Raw genomic sequence first — 14363 nt, 5'->3', positions numbered from 1 at the left:
TAAAAACTGAAATCCCACACCATTTTATAAAAATATACTGTAATTTTATAAACATTTAGACACTAGACTGAAATAGATACCCAGGGGTTTTTAGAGTTATAGATGTTACAAGTAATAGAAAATCAAAGCAATTGTATTCAACCGCGAACAAGCCTTGGCAAAGTCAAAGAACTGTACCCTTAAAAACATTTTCAAGGAACAAGTAGGTAAGTGTCAATGTGGTTAGTTACAAGTATTTGGGGTGACAAACTCTGCAAGAGAGCTAGTCAATGGGACAAGAAATTTGTCAAGAACAGTTTCCTTCCCAGAAGAAGCAGTCCCTCAGTGTTTCCAGGCACTTTATCCATGTTGCAATGGATTTCTGCAGTGGTCGTGATGCAAGGGAAGAGGGACGCTGAAAATGCCCAAAGGATGCTGTGGATGCGTCGTCGGTCCACAAAGTCCTCTCTGGTCAGCTGAAATCCAGTTGCTACTGGATTACTAGACAGCCATTGATGCAGACACCTTCCTGGGTCGATAGTTCACCTTCTGAGGGTCCCAGCAACACTCCAGCAGCACTCCCTAGCTCGGCAAACTCTAATGCAACTCTGTGCATCGGGTCCTGGCCTGTGTGCTGCGCTGCGGTGGAAGAGGCATGACCAAGTTATCTGTAGTAATAATGGCAGTTTGGTGCATTTTACTGTCATGGCATGCTAAGTACTTGTTCTGTACATGTCCTGCCTGTGTCATATGTTGCACCTTGCATTTAGGGCTCGTAGGCCTGCCAGAGGGGTGACCAGCACATATTTTCAAGGGAAGTGGTGGCTTTGCCATTGATTTTAATGTAAACCTGCTCTATCAGTCTTCAATGGCAGACTGGTGGGGAGGGGAGTGGGGTTGGTTTTTTTACTTGAAAGAACTCTAAGGGGGCACAATCAGTTCTGTACCCATTTAACTTACATGTCCTGGGTACCAGGGTACCATTTACAAGGGACTTACAGGTAAGTTAGACATTTACAATTGTTCACAGCCTATTCGGCACACACTTTAGTGTCAGGGCACTGGCACTGTTGTCTGGTTAGCAGGCCTAAGTGCACTCTCAGAGCTGAAAAATCAGCAGCATCAGTTGGAAAACTAGGGCGAGATCATATAAAAAGAGACATTTCCTTACTCTTCACATTAATTTAAGGGCTGGCATTGTGTGTCTGGGGTGGCACTGGTCCCTTCAATCACTTAATGTGTGCAACTTTGAGAATAATGTTGTCCAGCAGTGAAACTAGCTGATTTATGGCTCCGCAAGACAAACTCCTGAGAATTGCAGAGAATCACAGAAACCCAAGCTTGGAAAGCTTTCATTTTGATGAATAGGTGTTTTGAGGAATGTAGCATAGATTTAGCACTTGATCAGCCTAATACAATAGCCTCGCACTGTCAGTCCTCATGCTAATGTAAAGAATTATTATTCTGAACTTTAATTTCATGCCTCTCTCTTTCTAACTCATAACCTTGGGATCTTGCATTACAGACATCATTTACCTTAATTTCAAAGGGCCATCCTCACCGACTCCCCTTCATTTCCATGTAAATGTGCACTTTGATTGATGGAGCTGGATTCTACTCACACAGTTAGGATTGTGTCTCTGCTCACTTTAATGTTACAGTTTGTTTACACTGCATCAGACTGGTCTACTTTGCGAGAAACCACTGCACACTTATTCTCACTGCACCAAGACTAGTAGGTGTCATGTCAACTTGTACTGGACCAATGCAAATAATACGCAGATGGTTCAAATTTGTAGCGCTTTAGGCTCCACAAGGAATCTTCCAAAGACAAAAGTGTCTATTTTTTCTGCAGAAAGGGTTTCACTCTAAACGAGTATTTATTTAGCATATTTTGAGCTGCCTCTTAGCATATTATGATGTGGTGCAAATTCAAGAGTAAGAGAGAAAGGCGACACTGAGGGTCTGATTTACAAAGATACATTTACAAATTTGTGTGAGTGTAAAATTGTTTGCTATTCACAAAGGAATGTACGAGCAGTATCAATACGAGTGTAGAATCACCGCACATTCAATTAATTTTTTTTACATTGTTTTCAGCCAAGCTGACCATGACAATTAATATTATATTATGCAAAACCCATTAATTTCATTCAAATTTCTCGCAATTAAAATTATACAATGTGATCAATAATCCATTAAAACTATTTAATTTTCATGATTTATCTAAATTACAACCATCAATTTTAAGGACTAATTACTTTTCATTGGGCAAATACAGTTGATCTTACTACAGGTTCAAATAATTGTATGTGGTGTTTATATTTATAGGGAGATCAAATTAAAAATCAAAAAGCCCTCTAAATAAAAATATATATATTTATATATTTATATATATATATATATATATGTATGTATATATATATATATACATACATATATATATTCTTTTTTTTTAGAATTTCATGTGCTAAAAATATGTCAACTCATTTTTCAACAATATTTGAGAAAGTGAGATAGTGTCTCTCAACTTCCCAAAGAGCACAGGCAATAATCTGACCTCTCGTCTGAGGATGGTGACCACCTTTTGCTGATTGAAGCCACTTGGTGTGTTCCCAGTCGAAATTTTAAATAGAGATCTATTTTCTACTGGGTAAATATCATCAATACAGATCTTTATTAAATGAAAAGCAACGTTTTGAGAAAAAAGCAAGATGGTTAATGTTCACTTTGTTTTTATGGTTCCAACATGCCTATATTGCCACTTCAAGATGGTCCTTCATGATTCTTTCAGGATGAAGCCAATATTCCTTCAGACCAATACTGATCAGAGCATCTGACAGATGGGTAAACCAGGGCAGCTTGTGATAATCTTGTTGCTTCATGATGTCTAGTAGAGTGAGTCTGTATGATGCCAGTTCATCCTTAGACCATATGCAGAACCAATATTTTAGTAGAGCCAATGCAATATAATCCTCAATTTTCTCTAGACCTAGTTCAGTTCTCACAGCCAGAATTGGTGGGCCACAGCCCTGATGCAATAACCGTCAGATTAAGTTGTTATCAGTGGTTTGTAATTCTGTGGTCTTCTTATTTCCCCAAATCACGGTTTTATATAGACAAGCAGCCCTTCCTTTCTTTTTATAAGCCAACGTTACTGAATTCACTGAGGGATTACCACAGGAATTCGCGAACTTCAACACCGCTCCAGCTTGCTGGGACAGAGTGATGTTACTTTCAGATAACTGCAGAGATGACTTAGGTTTATCATCCAATCGGATGGCTAAATATTCATAAGTGGATACTTAATTTAAGGGTGCCTTATAAACCTTAAATGTGGCTCGCAGTTTCTGATTTTGGTTGAGAATCATATATTTTGTTTTGATAACATTAATGGGCAATTTCATGGCTTTGCAAAAAGACTTAAACCTTTCAGCAAACAGTGCATCGAAATCTCTGTTCTAGCCAACAGTACCGCTTTGTCAGAAAAAAGCATTGCCCGATTTAGGTTCTTCAAGATTGAGTCCTTCAGAGATGTTACTTTATCATTTGTGTAGCAGTTGAAGAGGGTTGGTGCTAAAACACAACCTTGTTTTACGCCTTGCTTTATTGGTATTTCTGTTGTATTTGCCTCTAGTACTCTATCTAATCCTTGAGTGTTCCCAGAGTGCAGGGTAACTAGGAGCTTCAAGATTTTATCTGGGATACTTATTCCACTTAAGATTTGCCATAATATAGAGCGATCAAAGCTGTTGAAAGCTGTTTGGAGATCGACAAAGACCAGATAATGGGATGACTTATTTATGCGCGTGTATTTGCAGTAGATTAAGTGCAATCTAAAAACCTGGTCTAAGATGCTCTGACACCTCCTAAAGCCTGCTCGATATGGTGAAATCAGGTCCATTTCTCCCAACCACTGGTTTAAGCAAGATTGAAGCAGTTTTCCAGATATTTTACCCATGTCATCAAGCAAGAGAATTGGCCAGTAGTTAGACACATAGGGGCACATTAGAATGTCGGGCGGATCACAACCGCCCGCATGGCGGTGGCGATCTGCCCGACATTCCCTCCCGTCCGCATGCCATTTCCTCCGCCATATTACTATGGCGGGGGGGGGGGGCTCCGGTGGACGGAAAGACAGTCCGCCAGTTTTCCGCCCTGTGAAGAGTCAGAAAAGGTTTTAATATGGTGGCGGTGTCTATTAGACACCGACATCCATATTAGGACACATGTGGGGATATGCCTTTCCGTGGCGGCGAAAGGCATGTGGTATTTTACATTGGGGCCCGTAGCGGGCCCCCAGGTTTTCTGGGGAGTGGGGGGTGCACATGGGGGGTACCTATGGTACCCCCTTGCATTTGCATGTACATGGCAGGCACCGCACGGTGCCTGTCACGTTGTGCATTCAAATGCACAACTTGCATTTTTGTCTTTGCAGCGGGTGGTGCTGAAAGCACTGCCCGCCGCAATGTTGAAAATGCGGGATGTGCCCGCCAGTGTGGCGGGCGCATCCTAACTGTATGTGCAGGACCGCCGCATGCATTGCGGGCGGTCCCATTTCCCGGGGCTATGCGCCATGATGTTAATGATGCCCATAATCTCTTAGACCTTTTTTGTGAATGGGCATGATTATTGAATTTTTCCATTACTGAGGGATTTCTCGTATGGTCCAGATGTAATTAAAAGTGTGAGTTAAAACCAGAGAACAAAGTGTTAACTGTTTTTGAAAAACATCTGAAGGAATTGTATTCAGGCTAGCTGCTTTGGGAAGTTTTTGGGCCTTGATTGCTTGTACGACTTCCTCTTCAGTGAATTTCTGCTTTTGCCCTAGGATCAGTGGATTTGCAAACTGTCACTGAAGATATGTGATCTAAAATGGAGTGTTTCGGGCCTTCATGATTATTAGCTGCGAACTTAGATTCCATGTCCTTATTGGAATCGTCATATTGCATTGTGACAGTGGCGATTTGAGTGCCGCCTATTGCTCTTGTTGTTGTTGTAATAGAGTGATAGGCCCATTAGGCAGAAGCTCAGCATCTCTTTTATACAGAGTGGTAAAGTGACCTATGCAGAGTTGTGTGCTAATGTTCATCTTCAGATTATTTGGCTCACCCTCTCATCCACATCTAATAATTTTCCAGAATTTCTTAGGGTTTTGTCATAGCTTACACAAATAAGACTTCTTTTTATATTTTAATGACCACTTGTACTGTTTTCTTTTATCAAGAAAAAGGTGTTTGTTAGCTTCGCACAGGTGTCGATTCTTTAAGGTCTGAGAAAGAGATTTGTTTAGTTTCGCACACTCCACGTTAAACCAATCCTGACCTTCCTGAGAAGGATTCATGGAGACAGCATTTATTTTGTTCTCTCTTTCCATAGTTGTTTGCATTAGCAACTTCTCTAACTTATGCAATTGCGTCTGCTGTTTCTCAACATCATTCACAGGTACAGTTAGCATTGTGGTATGTATTATTGTCCCTTTAAAGAGAGTGGCGTAGGTGTCTGAATCTCCGAACATTGAGGCGAGTTGAGTCAACTAGGACAGGGGTGCAATTTAGTGCTGTGATCAGTTTGGTCCATTTCTTCACACCTGAGGAGGTGTTTGTGGGGGGGCATTAATAGGAATTCCGTTTTTTGCGCATTAAGTTTAAGATGATTATTAGTTAATCAATGTAATGACACCTTCAAGGCATTATTTTTTGTCTTGATCTCCTCCATCGAAGAGATCTTGATGTAGATCTGAGTGTCTTCTGCATACATCTGATAGGAGATGTTGGTGTGCTGGAGAATATCTGTAAGGGGTTCGACAATAAGTTGAATAGTGATGGAGATAATGTTGAGCCTTGCAGAACTCCAATCAAATTAGGCGATGGAGGTGACAGAGCCTGGTTGACCATGAATCTTTGCGTTCTGTTCAGTAGGAAGGATTTAAAATATTTAAGCACATTTCCGCATAATGCCATCCTGTCTTAAAGTCGGACTAGTAATTTTTCCTGATTTACAGTGTCAAAAGCAAAAGACAGGTCAAGAAGAACTAGTAGACTGTTTCATTGAGATCCAGTGCTTGTAGTGCATCATCCACTATATGTAGGATTGCAGTTTCCGTACTGTGGCCTGATTGGCAGTCGTCCAACACACTAAATTTAGCAATGTGATGGCTCAATTGTTGTTGCACACATTTTTCTAGTAGTTTGGCTATAATGGAATATTGGTAACTGGATAAAATTTGTTTGGGTCTGTCGAGTCCCCTGTAGGTTTTTTAATGATTGGGAAAACATGACCTGTTTTTAGGCAGTTTGGTAAGGCATCTTGAGACAGCAACGCATTGATTATTGTTGGCCATATTGTAGTTCCGTAGTTTGAGGGTCTGAGGTTCGGTGGTTCCGAACCCCTTCAATAAACGTTTGTCGGAAATAGACGATTTTGGTGTCAGCGGACCGCAAATCATGAGTGCGGTGTGTACGAGTGTTTTCGCATTAATCGATCGATGAGAACACTACGTATTCAGGGATTTCGTTTGAACCCTCGGGTTCTATTTTGTGGAGGGCAGCCATTTTGTGTGGTTGCCCTCACATAGGCCGATGACTGCGGCCGAGCGAGTCCTTGGGACACGTACACCTTAGCTGACTCCTGAGTGACCTGGCTGAACTGACTCCCTTGCCCGAGGCTGACCTCGCTGAGCCAGTTCCTTGTTAGGCAGCTGGTCAGATAAAGATCAAAGAGCAGGACATTGCCGAATTTACAGTACACTGCACCCACCCTTCTATCTTGCTTCCAATCTTTTTCTGCTCCTTCCTTTAGGACATAATCACTGATTTGGGTTAAGGTATTATGATGGTTTTGTCCGGCCTGATCGAACAGGAAAGTTGGAATTTGCTTGGTCATTTCTGGTGGGCTGGACAATGGAAAATGGGATTGTCGTCATGCACTACTTTTGAAATGTCACATTGTCATTGGTCAGTTTGTGTGTAACCGATGCTACTTTGGAATGTGATTTTTGGCATAAAAGACCATGCTCCGCTCATTGAAATTGTGCAGTCTCTAGCGAACCACCCGTGTTGTGCTTCGTAGATCTCTGTTCCTGGTTGCAGCCAATAAACTTTGGTCTTTGACGTAATCAAGAAGTGTCCCGTGTCTCTGTTTGCCGAGGCAGGGGAATCCGAAGACTTCGAGCATTTTCCCTGACGCTGCTGGGTTCTAAAACCCGGTTCTTCAGTTGGCGCCCACAGTGGGGCGACTTCAGCGGTACCGGTCCAAGCCCGAAGATCGTGGAGAGCTTCGTGTGGAAATTCTGGAGGCAGGCCTGCCACTTCATCGACCCCTGTATGTCGTCGTGGTCCGAAAGTCTTTGCTGCGAGGTTCCCCGCCTTCCGACGGCTACGAAGGACTGCTGCCCTGACTGTCGCCCTGTCTTGGAGCCATAGACGATTTGTAGAGCGAGACGATTGAGGGGTCTTCTGGTGACGCCATCGACATTTCAGTTAAGTATGAGTGGAGCGTCTCCCAGTCCTTAGTTTGTTTGGTATCCCTTCGTGGATCGCTTTGATTTGGTACCTGCAGGCCCCAAAGCCAAGGGACTTGTGTATTCACGAGACTATTGTTTTGAGATTTCCCTTGACGTTTGAAGCTAGGCTAGTGAGCGAAGATGCCTGGTCTTAGCAGACTTGGAAAGATATTTGGTTGTGGTTGTTCTAAGGATTCCCGGTTGGAGGATTCGTGTCCGGTTCCTCCAATTGGAACTCCGACCTATGAGCTATACGTGAAGCATGGCGTGGGCCCCATTGGTTATAATGACATCTGGGTAAAATATACGAAGAAAGACGGTGTCCTACAGTGGCCCCGTTACGGTAGTTTTGAAAGTGATATTTTAGACAATCTCGAAGTTAAACTGTTTAAAAAGAAAGCCTGTCCGGCAATGTTTGACTCTTTCCGCATATGGCGCAAAGAAGCCAAACAGAAAGAAATTAAATTAGCGAAGAAGAATAAACGAGAACAAGGTTTGTCAATGGTGCAAGCTGCTATAGCGTTTAGGGATAATGAGGAAGAGCAAGAGAGCGAACAGATGCTCAGGGTTAGGAAGTTAGCGGTAGATAAGTGATACCCAGTTTTGCCGTCTAAAGAGCAGGAAGAGAAGAAAGATCTTGCGAAAGATCCTTTAATGTCTCATCTATTGAGTTCGCCACCCCCTTATGCACAGAATGCTACGGCACCACCGCCACCAGTTGTAGTTGCGCAGCCTCCGGTTGCTTTGCCACCTGCGATTCCTCTACAGCCAGCTCCTCTCCCGTTGGCTGCTATTCCTTTGGCGCAGCCTCCTCAGGGGCCGCCAACTTTGCCTCCCCCTTCATCTGCTACTCCTACGCCTGTCTTTAATACTCCTTCTGTTTCGACTTTGGATTCTTCAACCATTGTTCCGTCTTCTCTTATTCTGACTCCTTCTCCTTCTACTAGACAGAGAATGACTGCTGCAGTTTCTAGTTTCTTTTCTCCTTTGTTGGGACCATTGGGTATGTCTCCTGTTGTTGAGCGTAGGCAATCACGTAGTCAGTTGCCTGATGCTAATGAGCATACAGTTTTGGATCACATGGCGCGTAAATGGGTTACGTACGTTACACAGTATGATCTTGAGGGTATTATGGATGTTTTCCTTCAATGGAAAGCACCAAAGCAACGATACGTCTTTAAGATGATGTGTGTGTTCCTTCATGAACAGTGGATTGACGAAGTAGGTCAAGCTCCTTCTGAGTTGTACCGAATACGTTCCGAATTTGCGAAAGGGACCGTTGTGGGTCCTCAGGATGTTGAGAAAGCAGTTGCAACGTTATTGTCATTTCGTAGTGACACTCCTTCTGAGCGACTATTTGAGCCTGATTCGTCAGTTAGGAGAGCAGCGCATCAATATCCGATGCGTGAGGTTCCTCCAGTTTGGAGACCTGGTGATCCAGCTGCAAATCCAGCCATTCCGCCATACTTTCAGCGTGTTTGGGTACATGTTCCTTGGAAGCGTGGTGAAGTTTTAGCTATTAAGAATTCTTTGCCTGATCCACGCAAAAATCCAGCAGGGTACTATAAAGAGCTCACTCAGACTGTGGGTTCGTGTATCATGAATTTGGCAGACATAGACATGTTGTTTGGGAATGTTGTTCCACAGCCTATTTGGAGTAAGATTCGTCATACGGATCACGCGGAAGAATTAGGTGACACTTGGGTTAATCTCAGAGATGCCGATAATAGACAAGTAGGTGGCGCTAAGCCTGAGGATTTGATTACTGAACTCCCTGGTAAGATTATTACTTACATGAAGACTTTGATGCCCGAAGTGCGTGTCAATTGGGACAAGTTGTCTGCGTGCAAGCAGAAGAAAGATGAAACGGTGTCTGACTTTTTCACGCGGTTTGAAGAGACCTTTGTAGACCATAGTGGTCAGGACATGGCTAGTGAGGGTGGCCAGAGATTGTTCGTCGACAAATTCGTAGATAATTTGCTTCCCGAGTTGTGTAATAAGTTGAAAGATTCTGAGAGTGCTTGGGCTGTTTCCACGTCAGCGCAGATTTTAGCTACAGCCCAGTACTATGAAAATTGGCACAAAGATGAGGTAGAGAAAGTGGATAAGACGACTAAAGAATTGAAGACTAAAGTTCTTCTACAACAAGCTTATCCACCCCGTACTAATAATCAACGCAATTATCAGCAGAATCAGTAATATTCGAGAAACTCGCAAAGGAACGAGTCTTCTCATCAACGTTTTCCGTATGGGCCTAATCAGTGTGCGTATTGCAAAGAAGAGGGCCATTTTAAGAATGGTTGTCCAGTTTTGTTACAGCGCACAAATGGTGCTTCTGGTGTGACAGGTCGAGGTGCTCAACAAGCACCTAGAGGTAGAGGTCGTGGACAGTATGGGCGTTCTTTGCCTCCACAGAACTCAATGAATAGCTTTGATCAGCAGTATGGTTCATCTGGTAGGACAGCTCAGTACTATACGGACGATTATTACGTCGAAGGTGAGGAAGTGGACGGTAATGATTGCTAGGACAGCCATAGACAAAGAGAGGGAGTTGTTTCAGTTCCAGTAGATCAGAGTGGACTCTATGTAGAAGTGATTGCATCAGGTGTGTCAGAGCCTTTTCTGTTGGATACTGGTGCTGCGAAGAGTTCTATCATGCACTCTAAACTCCCTGGCGCACCTTTGTCTGGCTTTGAGAATGTTTCTGTAGGTTTTTCTGGCGCCCCGGTTACAAATCCGATTTCTACTCCGTTGCCTCTTTCTGTTGGACCTCGTAGATTTGAAGCACCCCTCATTTTGACTACAGGTTGTGGTGAGAACTTGTTGGGACTGGATTTGTTGAAGAGATTGTATGCGACACTGTATTGTTCTCCGTGAGGAGTACATCTTACGTTGGGTGAGAGAGTGATCTGTCCGATGTATATCTCTAAAGATGGACTTCCACCTGAATTATTTTCTTTACCCGATTCATTGTGGGCTACTGGTCCAAATGATGTAGGCCTTTTGGAGATTCCGCCATATGTTGTGACACTGAAGGCGAATGCTAAGTTACAGCGTATTCCACAGTACCGTATCTCGAGTGATGGTGAGCGAGCACTTTTGGCGATCATTTAAGATCTGATCGAAAAGGGTGTGATTGAGGAAACGAGAGGTAATGTGTGCAATAGTCCCGTTTTGTCTGTTCTGAAGAGAACTGATTCTTCACAGCCTCCTGTATATAGGTTTGTGTATTTGATCTTCGCGAGGTGAACAAGATCGTTGTTCCGCAATTTCCTGTTGTACCTGATATCACCGCTTTGTTGACTTTGATTCCGGCTACAGCCACATGGTTTTCGGTGATTGACTTGAAGAATGCTTTCTTCAGCATCCCGATTGCCGTGGAGAGTAGAGATATCTTTGGATTCTCTTTAGGAGTTCGAAGTTTCCGCTTTAAGCGCGCTGCTCAAGGCTATTGCAAGAGTCCATCGATTTATAGCCAAGCTTTCAAAAAGCAACTTGATCTGTTGGTTTTACCAGATGGTGCTGCCCTTATTCAATATGTTGACGACTTGCTAGTTGCTGCTGACAATGAAGAGATTTGTAGAGAAGCTACTTTGTCGTTGTTATGTCACTTGTCTGATTTTCATCACAAAGTTTCTCTCTCCAAATTGCAATATTGTCGACAAGAAGTAACCTACTTAGGTCACCTCTTATCGAAGGAGGGAAGGAAACTGACCCCAGAAAGAATTCAATCTATTGCGAAAATGAATGTGCCTACGACACAGAGAGAAGTACGTACGTTTTTGGGTATTACGTCGTACTGTAGACAGTGGATCCCTAATTTTTCGTTGTTAGCAAAACCTTTGATAGCTCTTACTGTTAAGGATACTCCAAATCCTATTCCTTGGACTGACGAATGTTAGAAGAGCTTTTCAGAATTACGCAATGCGTTGTGTTCGGCTCCTGTGTTGGGTACCCCAGACTACAGTAAGCCTTTCACATTGTATGTCCATGAGAGAGAGGGATGTGCATTGTCAGTGTTGACTCAACAGTTCGGCGATAAGCAATGTCCATGTGCGTATTTTTCGTCGACTTTAGATCCGGTAGCTAGAGCGTTGCCGAGTTGTTTGAGAGCAACAGTGGCAGCGGCTGTTTCGATTCGACAGTCTGCTGGTTTGGTTATGGACAATACATTGATTGTGATGGTTCCACATGCAGTGGATACCTTGTTGAATCGTACCAAGACACAGCACTTAACTAGTGCTCCGTTGTCGGGTTACGAATTAACCTTGTTAGCGAGTCACGTGCACATTAAAAGATGCAACACGTTGAATCCAGCCACGTTGTTGCCGATTTCAGCTGAGACAGATAATGTTGAAGAACAGCATGATTGTTTCCTTAGGACTGAGGAAGAAACGAAAGGGAGGATAGACCTTAGGGATACTCCTCTTCCAGAGTGTGATGGTACTTTGTGTGTTGAAGGTTCGTGCTTTAAGCTGCCGAATGGTGATACGACTGCGGCATATGCTGTTACGACTTTGCATACGATTGTTGAAGCTACACATATCCCACACAATTCAGCGCAAGCAGCAGAGTTGATTGTATTAACGAGAGCATGTGTGTTGGCAAAAGGAAAGCGAGTGAATGTGTACACTGACAGTCAGTATGCGTATGGTGTGGCTCATAGTTTTGGTCATTTGTGGCGAGAACGTGGGTTTTTGACTTCGCATGGGACGAAGATCCAGCATGGGCAGTTGGTGAATGAACTCCTTGAATCACTTACTTTGCCATTACAGGTAGCGATTGTGAAATGCAGTGCCCATAAGAAGGTTACGGATGATGTTGGTCGCGGAAATGCGTTTGCGGATGAAGTTGCGATAGAAACTGCGAGAAATGTGATGAGCCGAATGTATGTTGCAGGTCCGGCGAGATGGGTTCCAGAGAAAAGTATGTGTGAAGATACGATTGAGAGTGTGAAATCCATCCAAGCTGAAGCTACAGAGAAAGAGTTGAATGAATGGGGAGAAAGTAACGGTAGATTGGATTCGAATGGTTGTTGGACTGATTTGTCTGAGCATCAAAGATGGTTGTTGCCCGACGCGTATGTGCTTCCAGTTGTTACGATGGCTCATGGGATGGCACATATTAGCGTGAAAGGGATTTGCAAGTTGTTGGCTCTGGTTTGGCAGAATGTGGGAATCCCCAAATGTGCAGAGAATTTGGTCAAGAACTGTATGGTGTGTTAGATGTACAATCCTGGTAAGGGAACTCCAACACCGGCTGGTCATTTTGCTCCTCCTACGTATCCGTTCGAGGCTTTGCAGCTAGATTTCATCCACATGGAGAGGTGCAACAACCTGAAATATGTTTTGGTGGTTGTTTGCTCCTTTTCTAGGTGGGTGGAAGCTTACCCTTTGAAGGACAATACTGCCTTGTCCACAGCGAAAGCCCTTATCAAAGAGTTTTTCCAGAGATTTGGATTGCCGAGAATTATCTGGAGTGACAATGGGAGTGAATTTGTGGGCCAAGTGATGAAGAGAGTATGTGAGGGATTAGGAATTAGGCAGAAGTTCCACGCTGCAAATCACCCCCAATCAGCTGGTTTAGTCGAGTGCTACAATGGCACTTTGAAATTAGCCAAGATTCAAGCGAGCTCTGGTTTTCAATGGCCAGATGCTTTGCCTTTAGCACTCTTGTCCACAAGAATGACTGTGCATTCACGAATGGGTTTGAGTCCGTATGAGGTCGTGTTTGGTCGCCCGGCGAATATTTGGGGCGTGCCAAGAACGACGAAGTTTAGTGATCTCGAATACCCTGTGTTACTTGATTACTTGTACGAACTGACGGCTAAACTGCGTGTCTTACACCAACAGGTTCACGATAGTCTACCACGGGCTTCTGAAGATCCAGGCCACGCCATTGAACCCGGCTCATGGGTGTTTATCAAGAATTTTCAGCGGAGCAAGAACGAGCAGCCCCGCTAGACAGGACCGCACCTGGTCCTCCTGTCTACACGTTCTGCAGTTCGAGTGCAAAGCAAGAAAAACAGGATCCACGGTGTACATTGCAAATGGGCTCCGTTGCCCTTACCGTACGACCGGTGGGTCCAGAAAGGACTTCCAGACTCTGAAACTGAAACTGTGCCACAATTTTTGCCATTCAGCGATGCCCGTTTGATTGGAAAGAACACTGAGAAAGAAAGTGACGATCTTCTGCAAGAAGCTGTGCCTCCTTTGAATCGACTGAACACTACTGAGCCTCAACTTTTATTTAGGGAACAGACATTGTCTGGGAAAGATCGTTATAACTTGCGACCAAGAGTCGTGGGACTAATACAATAAATTGAAGTTTTTATGATTTTTCTGTTTACAGGTTAACTCTCCTCCGAGGAACTACTTATTTTTGTTTTTCGAACCGCCATCCGGGTTCAGCTGCAGGGTCGCGGTAGACAAGTCTTTGGAGTGCAAGCCCGAGACACTAGGTCGACGGTTCTGGTTGGCCTAAGGGAGTTGCCCTCGGTTGACAGAGGCATTCCTTAGCATAGAACACCCTACCACCGCGAGCAGCATATTTAGTGAGGATGGATTTCTTCGAGTTGGAGAGACCTGTAGAGACAATGAGTTTTAAGAATAAGATACGCAAACTGATAAAACGAAAAAGATTTTTAATATTGTGCTTATTTATGCTACTGAGTTTAATGATATTTTTAATTGGTTATGTGAAATTCTCTTTTAAAGTGACGTTTATTCCCACTGTGCAACCTACACCTACTATTTCTTCACATTATTTTCACCCTCTGCCTGAACATGAAGTAGTTAGAAGACTGGAATTTGCCAATAATTCCTTTATTCAACTTTTGCACCAACACCAGTTAGTTATGAACACAACAAATTGTTGGATT

Source organism: Lissotriton vulgaris, chromosome 9 (assembly GCF_964263255.1).
Source record: "Lissotriton vulgaris chromosome 9, aLisVul1.2, whole genome shotgun sequence".
Classification (NCBI taxonomy): Eukaryota; Metazoa; Chordata; class Amphibia; order Caudata; family Salamandridae; genus Lissotriton; species Lissotriton vulgaris.
This window is presented reverse-complemented; position numbering follows the sequence as displayed.